This window comes from Saimiri boliviensis, chromosome 9 (assembly GCF_048565385.1).
Source record: "Saimiri boliviensis isolate mSaiBol1 chromosome 9, mSaiBol1.pri, whole genome shotgun sequence".
In the NCBI taxonomy this organism is placed as follows: domain Eukaryota; kingdom Metazoa; phylum Chordata; class Mammalia; order Primates; family Cebidae; genus Saimiri; species Saimiri boliviensis.
Window position 1 is genome coordinate 8,526,751 of NC_133457.1, and position 14,496 is coordinate 8,541,246.

Sequence of the window (14,496 nt, forward strand, 5' to 3'; positions counted from 1 at the left end):
TAATTTCCCAGTTGATAGTCTTTAAAGAGAAGCAAAGTGGCTTGCTTATTTCACCCATAAAAGTTAACAATGTGGTGTCGAATTTTTGATCTAAGACTTCATTACTTTTGCAAAGTACACAATACCCCATTTCCTAGCATATTATGAAGTGTTGTAAATAATTAACATGAAAGTATTTTGCCAAATTAATTGGCCAAGATGCATTCTAATGATTTTATTTCTAATGTGTTGTTTTTCTTCTTATTGCTTGACTGTAATTGACCAAGTACTTTCTGGCTCACATTTTTAATGTGGGCTAATGCAGTTTGGGTTACTCTCCCATGGTATTGCTCCTCTACTGGAATAACCTGCATCCTTTTATATTTGATATTGTGAGTCCCTATGCCATCCTGGAAAAGACAGAAAGGAGATCAAGGCTGCAGAGCTGCGTATCTTTTGAGCATGTTGCGTTTTCTCAGTTTCAAAGTCTTAGAAGCCAGCCAGAGGGAGGAAATCTTGCTGCTCTTTCTCTACACAGTGATATACTATATGCTCAGCATATGGATGGCAACTATTGGGATGCCAAGAAGAACAATTAATGACATTTGTCTCCATAGAGATGATAATGTAGAGAAAATACAAAACTTCAAATGTAAAATGTTAAGTGACAATATAATAGTTATGTAATATGAAGTGATGGTTAAGAAAATTTCCCAAATGGGACCATGGCCATGAGCCAAACCAAACAGATGATGAGAGCTCTAAGGTCAGAAAGGGGAAGTTGAGAGGCCTCTGAGAGAAGTGGGGACTTTGCCTTCACCTTGGCATTCACAGAGGAATATAATTTGGAGAGGTAAAGAGAAAGGAGAAGCTGGAGGTCAGCAGATTTGGTGTCTGAGTCTTGGCTCCACTAATAAATAGCTGTCTAACTTTTGGCAAGTGATTTCCTAAGATTCATTTTTTTCATCTGTAAAACGGTCATATTAATTGCCACGGCTGGATACCCAGGAAGCATACTCAGAGATCGAGATGAATGTGTAGGACGAGGTTTGTGAGGGAGTCTTCTGGAGACCAACTCCTGTAGAAAGGAGGAGGAAGGAAGCCGACTGCTCAGGGAGAAGTCAAGCTGTGACATGGGTCACTCGAGGCCTCTGCCAACCCCACAGGAAGTTCTAGGGCTGGATGGCCTTGTAGAACTGCCCTGAGTTGGGACAAGAGGGCCTTTGTAACCCTTTGTGGGCCACTCTGGGAAGGGGCCGGGAGTGAGCAAGACGTTTACTTCTGTATTTACCAGTATAGACTTCATCTAGATTTACCAGTTAACATTTTGCCCCATTTTGCCCCATTTTTGTAATTTTTCTTTTTATATCTATCTTTATAATATATATATATACATGTACACTTATAAATTATTATTACTGATTCATTTCAGAATAGATTCCATGCATCATGATTCTTCATCTCCAAATATTTAAATGTGTAGCTTCTAAAAGCAAGAACATTCCCTTATATAACCACAGTATGATGACTGATTTTAGGAAATTTCACATCAATGCATACTACTGTTTAACATACGAACCCTTATTCAGATCTCATTGATTATCCCAATAATACCTACTATAGCAATTATCTTTCTGGTTCAGGTTACAAGCCAGGATCACACATTACACTCAGTTGTTAGGTCTCTTTGGTGTATTTACTCTGGAATGGTTCGTCAGTCATTCTGTGTCTTTGATGACACTGACATCTTTGAAGAGTGCAGGCCAGTTGTTTTGTCAGATATTTCTTACTGTGGGTTTGTCTAGTGTTTCTTCATCATGAGCTTCAGGTTATACACTTTTGGTGGTAGCCTATAGGAGTTATTGTGTGTCCTGAACTTTTTTTCAAGCATCAGTTATTTATTGGTAAAAAGAAATACTGATAAATTCAGTGATATCCAATAATAAGCAATCCTTGTGAATAAGTGACTTGACCGAGGTGCTCTGTTGATATCATTTGAGTTCACTTGGGTGTCAAGAATGGGCTACCTTGGTCAGCACCTTTGGATCTACAGACCTGTATGTATGTCATCTTTGTCATTTGGGTGACAGTCTTTGTTGACAGCAGAGCCACAGTAGTGACTTCACTAGTAGGATTTCTATTTCCCTTTACTCTTTTCTAAGCTTTCTCTTCAGACTTCACTCTACATGGAATTATGGCATTTTGAAATTCAGTTCTTTTCTTCTGAAAAATATTTCTCTACCTATAGTCAGCTTTCACTATATGGTGTTATGTGTCTTTCAGTGATGCACAAATGTGTAATTTATTTATTTATTCACTTCTATTTGAATAGATTTTGGGAGGATGGATAGAAAGAGTAACTTTTAAGTGCTGTTATTAGCTTCAAGCCTTTTTCTATGTCTTTTCTATGGAATGTTTTAGTTATCTTTATTTCACTGATACAGACATGCAAAACTATAAAATTTATTCTAGTAATTGTCTTTTGCGTATCTTCTTTTTAAAATTATTAAGTGTACTTTAGGTTCTGGGGTACATGTGCAGATCATGCAGGATCGTTGCATAGGTACATACATGGCAATGTGGTTTGCTGCCTCCATCACCCCGTCACCTATATCTGGCATTTCTCCCTATGTTATCCCTCCCCAACCTCCCTATCCCACACTGTCCCTCCCCTAGCCCCACCCCCAACAGACCCCAGTGTGTGATACTCCCCTCCCTGTGCAGGACACAGGCATAGGCAAGGACTTCATGACTAAAACACTAAAAGCATTGGCAACAAAAGCCAAAATAGACAAATGGGATCTAATTAAACTCCAGAGCTTCTGTACAGCAAGAGAAACAATCATTAGAGTAAACCGGCAGCTAACAGAATGGGGAAAAATTTTTGCAATTTACCTATCTGAGAAAGGGCCAATATCCAGAATCTACAAAAAACTTAAACACATTTACAAGAAAAAGACAAATAACTCCATCAAAAAGTGGACAAAGGATATGAACAGACAGTTTTCAAAAAAAGATATATATGAGGCCAACAAACATCTGAAAAAATGCTCACCGTCACTGGTCGTTAGAGAAACGCAAATAAAAAATCACATTGAGATTTCATCTCACACCAGTTAGAATGGCGATCATTAAAAAATCTGGAGACAACAGATGCTGGAGAGGATGTGGAGAAATAGGAACACTTTTATACTGTTGGTGGAATTATAAATTAGTTCAACCATTGTAGAAGACAGTGTGGTGATTACTCAAGGACCTAGAAATAGAAATTCCATTTGGCCCAGCAATCCCATTACTGGGTATATACCCAAAGGATTATAAATCATTCTATTATAAAGACACATACACATTATATTCATTGTGGCACTGTTTACAACAGCAAAGACTTGAAACCAACCCAAATGCCCATCAGTGATAGACTGGACAAAGAAAATGTGGCACATATGCACCATGAAATACTATGCAACCATAAAAAATGATGAGTTCGTGTCCTTTGTAGGGACATCAATGAATCTGGAAACCATAATTCTCAGCAAACTGACACAACTGCATGTTCTCACTTATAGGTGGGTGTTGAACAATGAGAACACTGAATTTTAAACAATTTAATTATAGGAAGTTGCAGCCACAGATAAGAGAAGTCAGAATAGTATAATTTTTCATAGACTAATCAACCCAACCAATTCAACAATTATCACCCATGACCAATCTTGTTTTTCTATACTTCCACCTGTTCTCTCATGTTACTTTTAAGGAAGTTCTATTCATCATATGTTATATTCTTAAATATTTCAGTAAATATGTGAATTTTAATCTGCTCTTTGACATTTTTCCTTGGATGTCAGTTAGACATCTCAAGCTCAGGATTTCCAAAAGCTGAACTCCTAAATTTCCCTACCACACCTGCACCCTCCATAGCCTTCCCCATTTGTACATAAGCAAAGGCAAGATCTAGGTAAGAAGGAATGTTCCAGCTCAGTAAGTAGTGCCTAAAGGCTTATTTAGTGTGTGACAGTTTAAGGATATCAGACAAATGACTTTATCATCTCCTCTATGAAGAAGTTAGGTGGCGACACACCTGGTGATCATACTGCCCTTCTTATCCAAGTTCTCCAAACTGGGAGCCTTAGGGCTTTGTAAGTATTAATAGATGCAGTGTCAGGCATAGAGTAGACCCTAGCACAGTGGTCAGGAGGGAAGGTGCAGGGGCGAGCTGCTGGGATTTTTCTCTCTCCTTGGCACCGACTAATATCCTTGGACAAGTTAACCAAACTCTTTGGGGCTCATCTGTAAAGTGGGACTAATAATGACTTCTACCTCATGGAGTTGTTGTTACGGTGAGTTGAGATAATGTATGAAATGCACTAAGAATAGTTTATGGCACATAGTAAATGCTCAATAAATGTTAACAACTTAGACTCTCAGTATATGTGTGGTCGCTTCATTTTGAAAATCCCCAAGCCAGGTATCTGAAGGTGTTGGCTTGTATTAGTCTGCTAAGTGATGTTTTATACCTGAGGGCATTGGTCAGTGAAGTGGCTGTTTGTTAAGACATTCACATAGTATTTTTTTAGCATGCAAAAAAATGCCAGTGCCAATTCTCTAAGAAAATGCAATGAAGTTGTTGAATATAAATCCCACCCATTTGCCATTCTCCACCTGACTTCTGGCCACAGCCACTTCTCACTCCTGCAGGGAGACTACTCCATAAATGAAACTCCCCTACTGGTGTACAGACAACACTCAGCTCTTAGAAGTTATTAGGTGGTACTGCTCAAAGTCATTGGAATGTTGGCAGAATGACAAGAAGTCAGTGTTGATTTCCTTTCTGACAGAGGAATTTCCATGTGCATTTGAAGAGAGGTTGCTATTCATAGGTGGATAGATAAATGGATTAATGGATAGATGAACTGGTGGATGGATGAGTGAATGGGTGGATAAGTGGGCCTTTGTGGCTCCATGGTCCTCCTGAAGCTTCTGCTCTCCAGGAAGGGTTTTTGTTCAGAAAAGTGTTTTTGTTTTATTTTCCACCTCAAGCCAGATTAAATTCCAAGCCTGGCACCATGTTCCCACTAGAGGCCAAAAAGGAGGCCCCATGGAATGATAGCTGGATAACTTTCAGCTCTGAGGAGGGCAAGGGGCACACTGACTAAGACTGATCCCTTCACTCACAGAGGCCAAGGAAATGTACATGGAGGGCCTGCTTCATCAAATGAATTATTCTCTTGGCTTCAGCTTTATACATCAAATGAGACCGTTGGTGTCCTGTGCCTTACTGGACACAGGGAGTGTGGTCCCTGACGGGCACCAGGGACATCACCTGGAAACTCGTGAGAAATGGCTTCACCCCTCCTGAATCAGAATCTGAATTTTAAACTATTTGGAAATTAGTATATACATTAAAGTTTGAGACATTTGTTACAAGAGTGTGAGTTAGGATCAGTCCTAATAAAAATCAAATATTATATAACATATGTTAATATATTTGTGTTTTAAGGCCCTAATATTTTTGACTTTTAAAAACTCACTTATGGTGGGTATGGCAGCTTATACCTGTAATCCCAGCACTTTGAGAGGCCGGGGCAGGTGGATCACCTGAGGTCAGGAGTTGGAGACCAACCTGACCAACATGGTGAAACCCCGTCTTAAATAAAAATACAAAAATTAGCCAGGCATGGTGGCATATGCCTGTCATCCAAGCTACTCAGGAGGCTGAGGCAGGAGAATTGCTTGAATCTTGGAGATGGAGGTTGCAGTGAACCGAGACCATGCCGCTGCACTCCAGACTGGGTAATAAGAGCAAAACGTTGTCTCAAAAAAATAATATAAATTCAATTATTTTCTATTTATTTTTAAAAGGAGGATATAATTTACATGCAGCAAATCTCACCTCTTTTTATACATAGTTCTGTAAGTTTTGATTTGTATACAATAAGATTCACTCTTTTTAATAAACAGTTCTATCAATGTTGACAAGTGCAAATAGTCATATAATTCTCAGCACAATCAAAGTTATTGAACAGTTCTCTACCCCCCAAAATTCCCTGTGCTGCCCCTTTGCAGTCAGCTCCTCCCGCCGTACCCTGTACCTTACAGCCATGGCCTGCTTTCTGTCCCTATAGTTTCTCCTTTTTATAATGTCATGTTATTGAAATAATCACTTCGCATCATAGACCCACACTGTAACTGGATGGTAGTTGTGAATACGGAGCTAGATCTATGCATAGTCATATGCTAGAGCCTTGTAAGTTTGAATAACTTCATTCCCCACAGAATTGTCACACGGAGAGTCACGTCTGGCATTAAAGTCACAGGCATCTCACTAGCAGCTGTCCCTAAGGTTTCTGGCCCCTCTAAGAGTCTGCTGTTAGAAGAACTTGCTATCCAGAACATTTTGAGGCTGAACTGCTGGTTTCCGTGTCAGACTTGTCAGGTTTTTGCAATGGCTGGGAGGCCTTAGTTCCTGGGAACAGTGTGAGTAGAGGGAGGCTCCTTCGTCTTGCTCTATTGAGATTTCTAGGGATCAGATCCACCTCACTAAAAAGCTCAATAATGGGAAACCATGGAAAAGGTCTGAGAGTCTGGGGAAGCTTCTGGGCCCACTTTTCCATTGAAAAGTTAGTGACCTGAAAAACATCTGGGCCCTAAGAAATAGTTTAATGACAGGGATGGCATCACCTTGTGGTGACATTCTCTGAATCACCTTTGCATTGCCAGTTGATGCAGTCAGCACAGGAAAAATAAATATTTGCAGGGATATGTGTTCTCCCCTTCAGGAACTGCAGTTACACATTGAACGTGTAGCCTCTCTGAAGGCCCCCACAGCTTACTGGTGCTATGCTTTTTTTTTTCATGGCTTTTTTCCCTCTCTGTGTGTCATTTTGGATAGTTTCTCTTGCTGCGTCTTAAAATGTATTCATCTTTTCTTCTGCAATGTTTGATCTGTTAACCTCATTCAGTGTATGTTTATAAGTAGACATTATAAGCCATTTGAGATTCATAGCAAAATTGACTAGAATATTCATTGTGTTCTTTGTCTTAGACATTAAGTTTTCATCTCTAGAAGTTTGATTTGAGTCTTTTTGTTACAGCCACATCTTTCTTGTCTCTGCTTAACATGTTCGTTATTTCCTCTAGCTAGTTCAACAAGTAGGGTATAGTTATACTAATTATTTTGATGTCTTTGACATTGTGAGCTAAGACTCACCCTGTGTGGGTGCTGGATAATTTTGTATTCCAATAAAGAGCTTGGATCTTTGTCTTAGTTGCTTGGAAGCAGTTTGATACTTTTGGTTCTTACTTTTGAGCTTTCTTATGTAGGACCAGGGAAGCATATAGGCTCTAGCTGGTTATTTCCCATTACTGCAGCAAGACCCTTTGGGATTCTCTATGCAATTGCTGATGAATGACCAGGTTTACCAGTTAGACAAGTATGAAGGTCTGAAGAGGCACTATGCCTGGCCCAGTGTGAGCCCCAAGTACTATTCTCTCTCATCCTCTCAGGTGCTTCTCTCCCTCAGCTCAGTAATCTCCTCACATGCCTGTTCTGGTCTATAGTCAGCTGAATCACCTTCTATGTGTGGGTATACATAGCTTTATTGATTTCTTTTGCTTCACAGTTTTTGAAACTACTTTTGTTTTATTATGTTTGTTAATTATGTAACATGTTTCCATGGGTCCAAAGTCAGATCCCTTCAAAGGCATGTTTAACGAAGACTGGCTTCGATTCTTGATCCCTTGCCCTATTTCCTCCCTTTGATGTGTAAAAATTTTATGGGTCATTCTTTCATTTAAAAATATATTCAGATTGGTAACATATTACATACATTTTTGTCTCCTTTATTTAGCAATATATGCTGGAGCACAGTAGCATATGGTAGAATACTTCTTTTTACAGCTTCCAAGTTCTCCTCTGTATACATGTACTATTGTGTAATCAACCTGTAATCTAATGATGGACGTATGAGTATTTGCAATCTTTAGCTAGTACAAATTGTGCTGTAATGAATAGCCTTGCACATTCAGCTTTGTTTGTTGGTTTTATTGACAGTTTATCTTTGAGCTAGATTTCTAGAAGTGAGATTGCTTAGTTAGAGGATAAATGCATACATAACATTGGTAGATATTTCCAGAAGCCACTTTGCACTCTCACCAGCAATGTATGAGAGTGATGTTTCCCCACAAAGTATGTTATCAAACTTTTGGAGTTTATTCTATCTATCTATCCATCCATCCATCCATCCATCCGTCCATCTATCGTATATCTACTTTTTTTCTTTTATAAATATAGCATTTCATTGTGTGGTCTATTTTACTTGGTTTCATATAGTATTTGGAATTTAGAAAGCTGTATCATGTCTTACAGCACATACACTTGAGGTTAAAGTACACAAAATGTCCCCATATCTAAATTTGGAGTGGAAAGGAAGAAACTACTTTTAGCCTCAGGTTTCAGCTAAGATGTCCAACACAGCTTATCAGAAACCTTGCTTACTGGGGGTCAAATGGTGTTGCTTGCAAAGATTGATAAAAATGATACTTTTTTTTTTTCTCATTTAGCTATTTAGCCAGAAATTTTTGTTTAACTTAATGAGGAGTAGGGGTTCATGGTGCTCTAAATCTCTGATATCTAGGAGGAGTCTAGGGCTGCTGATTTTATTGTCATCAGTTTTAGATTATTAATGCTTTGGCGCATAGAACAAAGAGACACCTTACAATCTAGCTTGGGAAATTGGACACCTGAGGTGTGATTTACAATACTGAGGGCCAATGCCAGGAGCCACCTGAGTGGAGCCAGCACCCTGGAAGTTCAGAGGAGGCTCATTTCTTATAAAGGAGTGAGCAGATTCCTGCACTTCTCCCTGAAATGAACCTGTTGTATTTATTTCCCTGCTCTAGGAATGACTTATCATCTTTCTCTGAAGCTGAGGTTCAGTAGCATAACTGTAGCCCAGATGTCAGCCAGCTTGTCCCTGCCTCTCCAGGTCTAGGCAACTCTGACTTAAACCTTTAGGACATGCCCTATGATAGCTCAAAACCTTTCCTAAGACTTCTACAAACTCTTGGGTGGTATGATCTCATCCTCTGGGCTTCTGTCCCTATTGTCCCAATTCTGGCCCATAGTGATCTAGAGTAAAAAATCTAGCTCATTTTTCCCGATAAGCTTTGTGACGGTTAAGTGTCAACTTGATTGGATTGAAGGACACAAATCCAATCAACGGTGTGTCTGTGAGGGTGTTGCCAAAGGAGGTTAACATTTGAGTCAGTGGGCTGGGAAAGGCAGACCCACCCTTAATCTGGGTGGGCACCATCTAATCAGCTGCCAGCACAGCTAGAATAAAGCAGGCAGAAGAACGTGGAAGGTCTAGACTGGCTGAGTCTTCTGACTTTCACCTTTTTCTGGTGTTGAATCTTGCTGCCCTTGAACATCAGACTCCAAGTTCTTCAGCTTTTGGACTCTGGGGCCTACTTCAGTGGTTTGCCAGGGGCTCCTGGGCCTTCAGCCACAGACTGAAGGCTGCACTGTCAGCTTCCCTACTTTTGAGGTTTTGAGACTCGGACTGGCTTCCTTGCTCCTCAGCTTGCAGACGGCCTATTGTGGGACTTCACCTTGTGATCGTGTGAGTCAGTACTCCTTAATAAACTCCCTTTCATTTAAAAATCTATCCTATTAGTCCTGTTCCTCTAGAGAACCCTGAATAATATAGTCTTAGTCACCCAAATCTTCTGTGAGTACACTTGATTTTTAAAAAATATTTTAAAGCTAGCAATAAAAGCCTCCTGTCACAAGGACATAAGCAACTTCAAACTAACCGTTACGCATCTCTGTTCTTTAAAAATGCTCTTTAGCAGGTGGGCTCATTGGAAAAGAGGCTCTGAGATTATTTTCATGTCAAAAGGTTTCTGGAGATGGCAGCCAGCTCTCTGGATCCATTTATGGAGGGGCAAGGAAGGAAACAGGAGTAGGCAGAGAGAGAAGGTGGGCCGTGGTATCATCTCAGCAAGGTCTGGGCAACAGCACAGGGTACACCTAAGCTGGGATGGCCCTGCGCAGTTAATTGAGCAGGGCTGAGCTCAAGAGCCCTGCATCTACCAGTCATTGGCTACAGGATGCAGGAAGGGCATGAACCCTGACGAGGCCGTTTTTGAGCTGAGCTGAGCCAAGCTGAGGGCAGTTCTTGAAGAGGGCTGATGGCTGAAATTTGTCAGCCAAGGGCGCTCCAAGTAACTAGAGGGTAAAACTTCTCTATTCTAAAAAACAGTCTTCATCCCCAGCTCCATTCCAGTTTTCTGGCATCTCTCATTTTCCCACGTTTCTCAGAAGCAAAACAAACTTTTCTAACATGGGGCACCTTAGTCATTCTTCCGCTTCTTTACATGCAGGTAAGTCACCCTTGTGTAATATCTATGTCCTTGGGCTTTCATCTTCCTTCACAAAAGTCTTCTTTGTGTATTATTTTCTAAATAAACAATTTCTGTGTGTGTGTGCACACACGTCTGTGCCGGCTGACACTTAACACATTTGTACCCTAAATCCATTGGCTCCGTTCCAATAATGATAGGAAGCATCAGAGAGATAAATCGCTGTAATGAGAACAATGTGGATTTTAGGATCTGAGCAATCTGTGTTTGCAACTTGGCTACTTTTACTCTGTGGTCCTAGACAAGTCCCTTTACTTCCCAGAGCTTCAGTTTCTTCAGCTGTACAATGGAGGGATAATTAAAAATAGCACTACATTGTGTATTAAGTGGTCACCCAGTAAATACCATCCCTTCTACCCCTCTTTCTTGGCCACTTCAGTTGCCATTCTACAGCCCCTGACTTCATGAGTTAGTGTCTAATTGACTATGAAAATATTTGTTCTGTCAGTTTTTTCACTACACAGATTTGAAATCCTGCTTCCAAGGAAACAATCCTAAAGAGGGTTCACTAGCTATTATCACCTGCAAAACAGATGTCCAGGGTTGAGGGTGCAGGGGGCATGTGGGAGCAGAGTTCAGGGACTTCGCAGAGTTCAGGGACTTCGCAGACTGTATTTATGTGGCTTAGTGCCAAGGCCACTTCGGTGTTCCTAGTGGCTCCTGTTGACCCTTTCTTGTTCATGTTTCTTTTTTGTTCCTAGAGCTGTAAGTAAAGTATGTTATATGTATTTGATTTCTACTATGATCATGCCTGAATTGTAGTAAAGTGTACTTTTCCTGGTTGAGGGCTAGCTATTTTTAAACAATTAGGCATGCTTATGATAAAATTAAATAAATCAATACAGCTGTTCCTATAGTATTTTGAAATATCTATAATCTGTTATTCAGTGTTGAAAACCCTGAACACCACCAGGTACTACAGGCTAAGCAGGAAGTTTTGTATCATTGTTTCTGTATCATTAAGTTTTGCCTAATAGTTTTCAAATTGCCACATTAGAAAGAGAAAGCATGGAACATGAACCTTTCACTTCTCAGAATAAACTGCTGTATTTGGCTCCCCATGCCTGGAACCTCAGAAAGGAGGCAGATTTACTCTGACAGTATGGTATGAAGATACTGACCCAAAAAATTTACCAAGAGATTATTTTGGATTCTTGATAAGCTGGAGGTAGAGGCAAGGATTGCACCTGTCCCTCATTAAGCCCCGCTGGGTGTGAGGAGCACATGCAGGTAAGTTGCCCTTGTGTAACATGAATGTGCAAGCAGAGCAGCCAGAAACACTCTGGGTAAAGTCAGGTGCAGAACAATGGGCAAAACCTTAGAAAAACTGGAAGAATATTAGAGCCCTAGCTTTTCCCACTCCATATGAAATCGCAGGTTTTTCTGTCCATCTGTGCTCATAGAAGCTGGTCTGCAGGAAAACGTAATCTCACAGAAGCAAGCATGCTCTTTGCTGCAGCCAGAGATTGTTCAACAATCACAGAGATCCCTGCCCCCAGAACAAGAGGTAATGGTGTATCATGGGAGTTGAGACCCAAATTTGGCAACTTGATCTATTTCAAGAATGGTCCAAAGATCTTTGTTTATTTGTTTGTTTTGAGACAGGGTCTCACTCTGCTGCCCAGACTAGAGTGCAGTGAAGCAATGTAGGCTCACTGCAACCTCTGCCTCCTGGGTTCAAGTGAAGCTCCCACCTCAGCCTATTTTGTATTTAATCAAAATATGTTAAATATTTAAAATATGTTAAAATTTTTCTTGAGATTTCTTCTTTAACCCGTGTGTTATTTAGAAGTGTGTTGTTTAATCTCCATGTGTTTCGGGATTTTCCAGTTATCTTTCTGTTACTGATTTCTAATTTAATTCCACTGTGGTCTGAGTGCAGACATTGTATGGTTTCTATATTTTTAAAAATTCCAAATGTCTTTTATAGCCCTAAATATAGTTTGTCTTGGTGAATATTACATGTGAGCTTGAGAGGATTTGTATTCTGCTGCTGTTGAATGAAGTAGTCTGTAGATGTCAGTTTTATCCTTTTGATCAATAGTATTGTCAAGTTCAACTGTGTCCTTTCTGATATTCTATCTGCTGGATCTGTCTGTTTCTGAAAGAAGGATGTTGAGTCTCCAATGATGATAGTGAATTTATCTATTTTTTTTAATAGTGCTGTCAGTTTTTGCTTCATGTATTTTGACACTCTGTTGTTAGGCATATACACATTAAGGAACATGTGTGTTAAGGACTGTTTTGACTTCTTAGAGAATTGACTTCTTTCTTATTATGCAGCGCCTTTATTTACTCCTCATAGTTTCCCTTGCTTTGAAATCCGCTCTGTCTAAAATTATTAAGGTTCCTCTTGATTTCTTTTTGAGTTTTAGCATGGTGTCTTGTTCTCCAACCAATTACTTTTAATCTATTGTGTCTTTATATTTAAAGTGAGTTTCTTGTAGTTAATATGTGGTTGGACCTTATTTTTTGATCCACCCTGACAATTTCTATCTTTCAATTGGTACATTTAGATCATTGGTGTTCAAAGTGATTATTGATGTAGCTGGATTAATGTCTACCCTATTTCTTACCATTTTCTATTTGTTATCTCTGTTCTTTGTTCCATTTTTATCTTCCAGTCCTTTTCTGCCTTTTATTTTTAAAGAGGGCAAATAAAGATTTTTAAGGCTGATTTGAATAGAATGGGTTGAGTATCCCTTATCTGAAACACTTAGGACCAGAAGTCTTTCAGATTTGGGATATTTTTGGATTGGGGAATATTTTGTTCAGCATCCTTAATGTGAAAACCTGAAATTTGAAATGCTCCAATGAGTTGCTGTTGTTTTTTTTTTTTTTGAACTTCATGGTGGTGCTCAAAAAGTTTTTATTTACTTTATTTTTTTATTTTTGGATTAGGAATACTCAACCTGTAGTACATTATCATGAGAATCATGAAGGAAAAGTTAGAGATGAGAGCACATCATATTTCGAGGGTGTAATTTTGTTATGTGTAAGCTTTTTGCATTAAACAATTTTTAAGGCCAATTTGGTTCTAAAAACAATAGATTGCCTTTTACATAAAGTTAATATATCTTCGCCATTTTACTTAACTGTTGCAAAATACTCTATATTATGGACACACCATCTGTTTTTAACTAGTATGCTATTGATTTCTTCTTATGGTTTTAATTGAGCAGATTTCCTTATCTCTCCTTTCTAGCATATCAGTTAGCTTTTTTTAGTGGTTGCCCTAGAATTGTCAGTATACATTTACAACTAATCCAGATCTACATTCCTTTTTAAATTAAATTTCTTCAAATTATACTTAAAGTTCTGGGGTGTATGTGCAGATCATGCAGGTTTGTTACATAGGTATACACATGCCATGGTGGTTTGCTGCACCCATCAACTGGTCATCTACGTTAGGTATTTCTCCTACTGTTATCCCTCTCCTATCCCCTCACCCTCTTGACAGGTCCTGGGGTGTGATTTTCCACTTCCTGTGTCCATGTGTTCTCATTGTTCAACTCCCACTTATGAGTGAGAACATGCAGTGTCTGGTTTTCTGTTCTTGTGTCAGTTTGTTGAGAATGATAGTTTCTAGCTTCATCCATGTCCTTGGTTGTAGGTGTGTGGCTTCATTTCTGGACTTTCTGTTCATTCTGTTGGTCTATGGATCTGTTTTTTGTACCAGTACGTACTATTTTGTTTATGGCATCCTTGTAATATAGTTTGAAGTCAGGTGATGCGGTGCCTCCAGCTTTGTTCTTTTGTTTAGGATTGTCTTGGCTATTATTTTAAAATAGGTTTTTGTAATACTGTGAAGAATGTCATTAGTAGTTTGATAGGAATAGCATTGAATATGTAAACTGCTTCGGGCAGTATGACTCTTTTAACAATATTGATTCTTCCTACTCATGGGTATGAAATATTTTTCTATTTGTTTGTGTAATCTCTTATTTCGTTGAGCAATGTTTTGTAATTCTCACTGTAGAGAATTTTCACCTTCCTGGTTAACTGTATTCTCAGATGTTTTGTTCTTTTTGTGACTAAGGTTGTGTTCTTCATTTGGCTTTCAGCTTGGACATTGACGATTTATAGAAATACTAC

At 39.2% G+C, this 14,496-nt stretch overlaps 1 protein-coding gene across 3 annotated transcripts in view; it reads left to right on the forward strand.

Moving 5' to 3' along the window:
* The window catches only part of NEK11 (NIMA related kinase 11), a 292,126-nt gene that overhangs the window by 227,458 nt on the left and 50,172 nt on the right, over positions 1-14,496 (forward strand). The gene's annotated exons all lie outside the window — the stretch shown is intronic.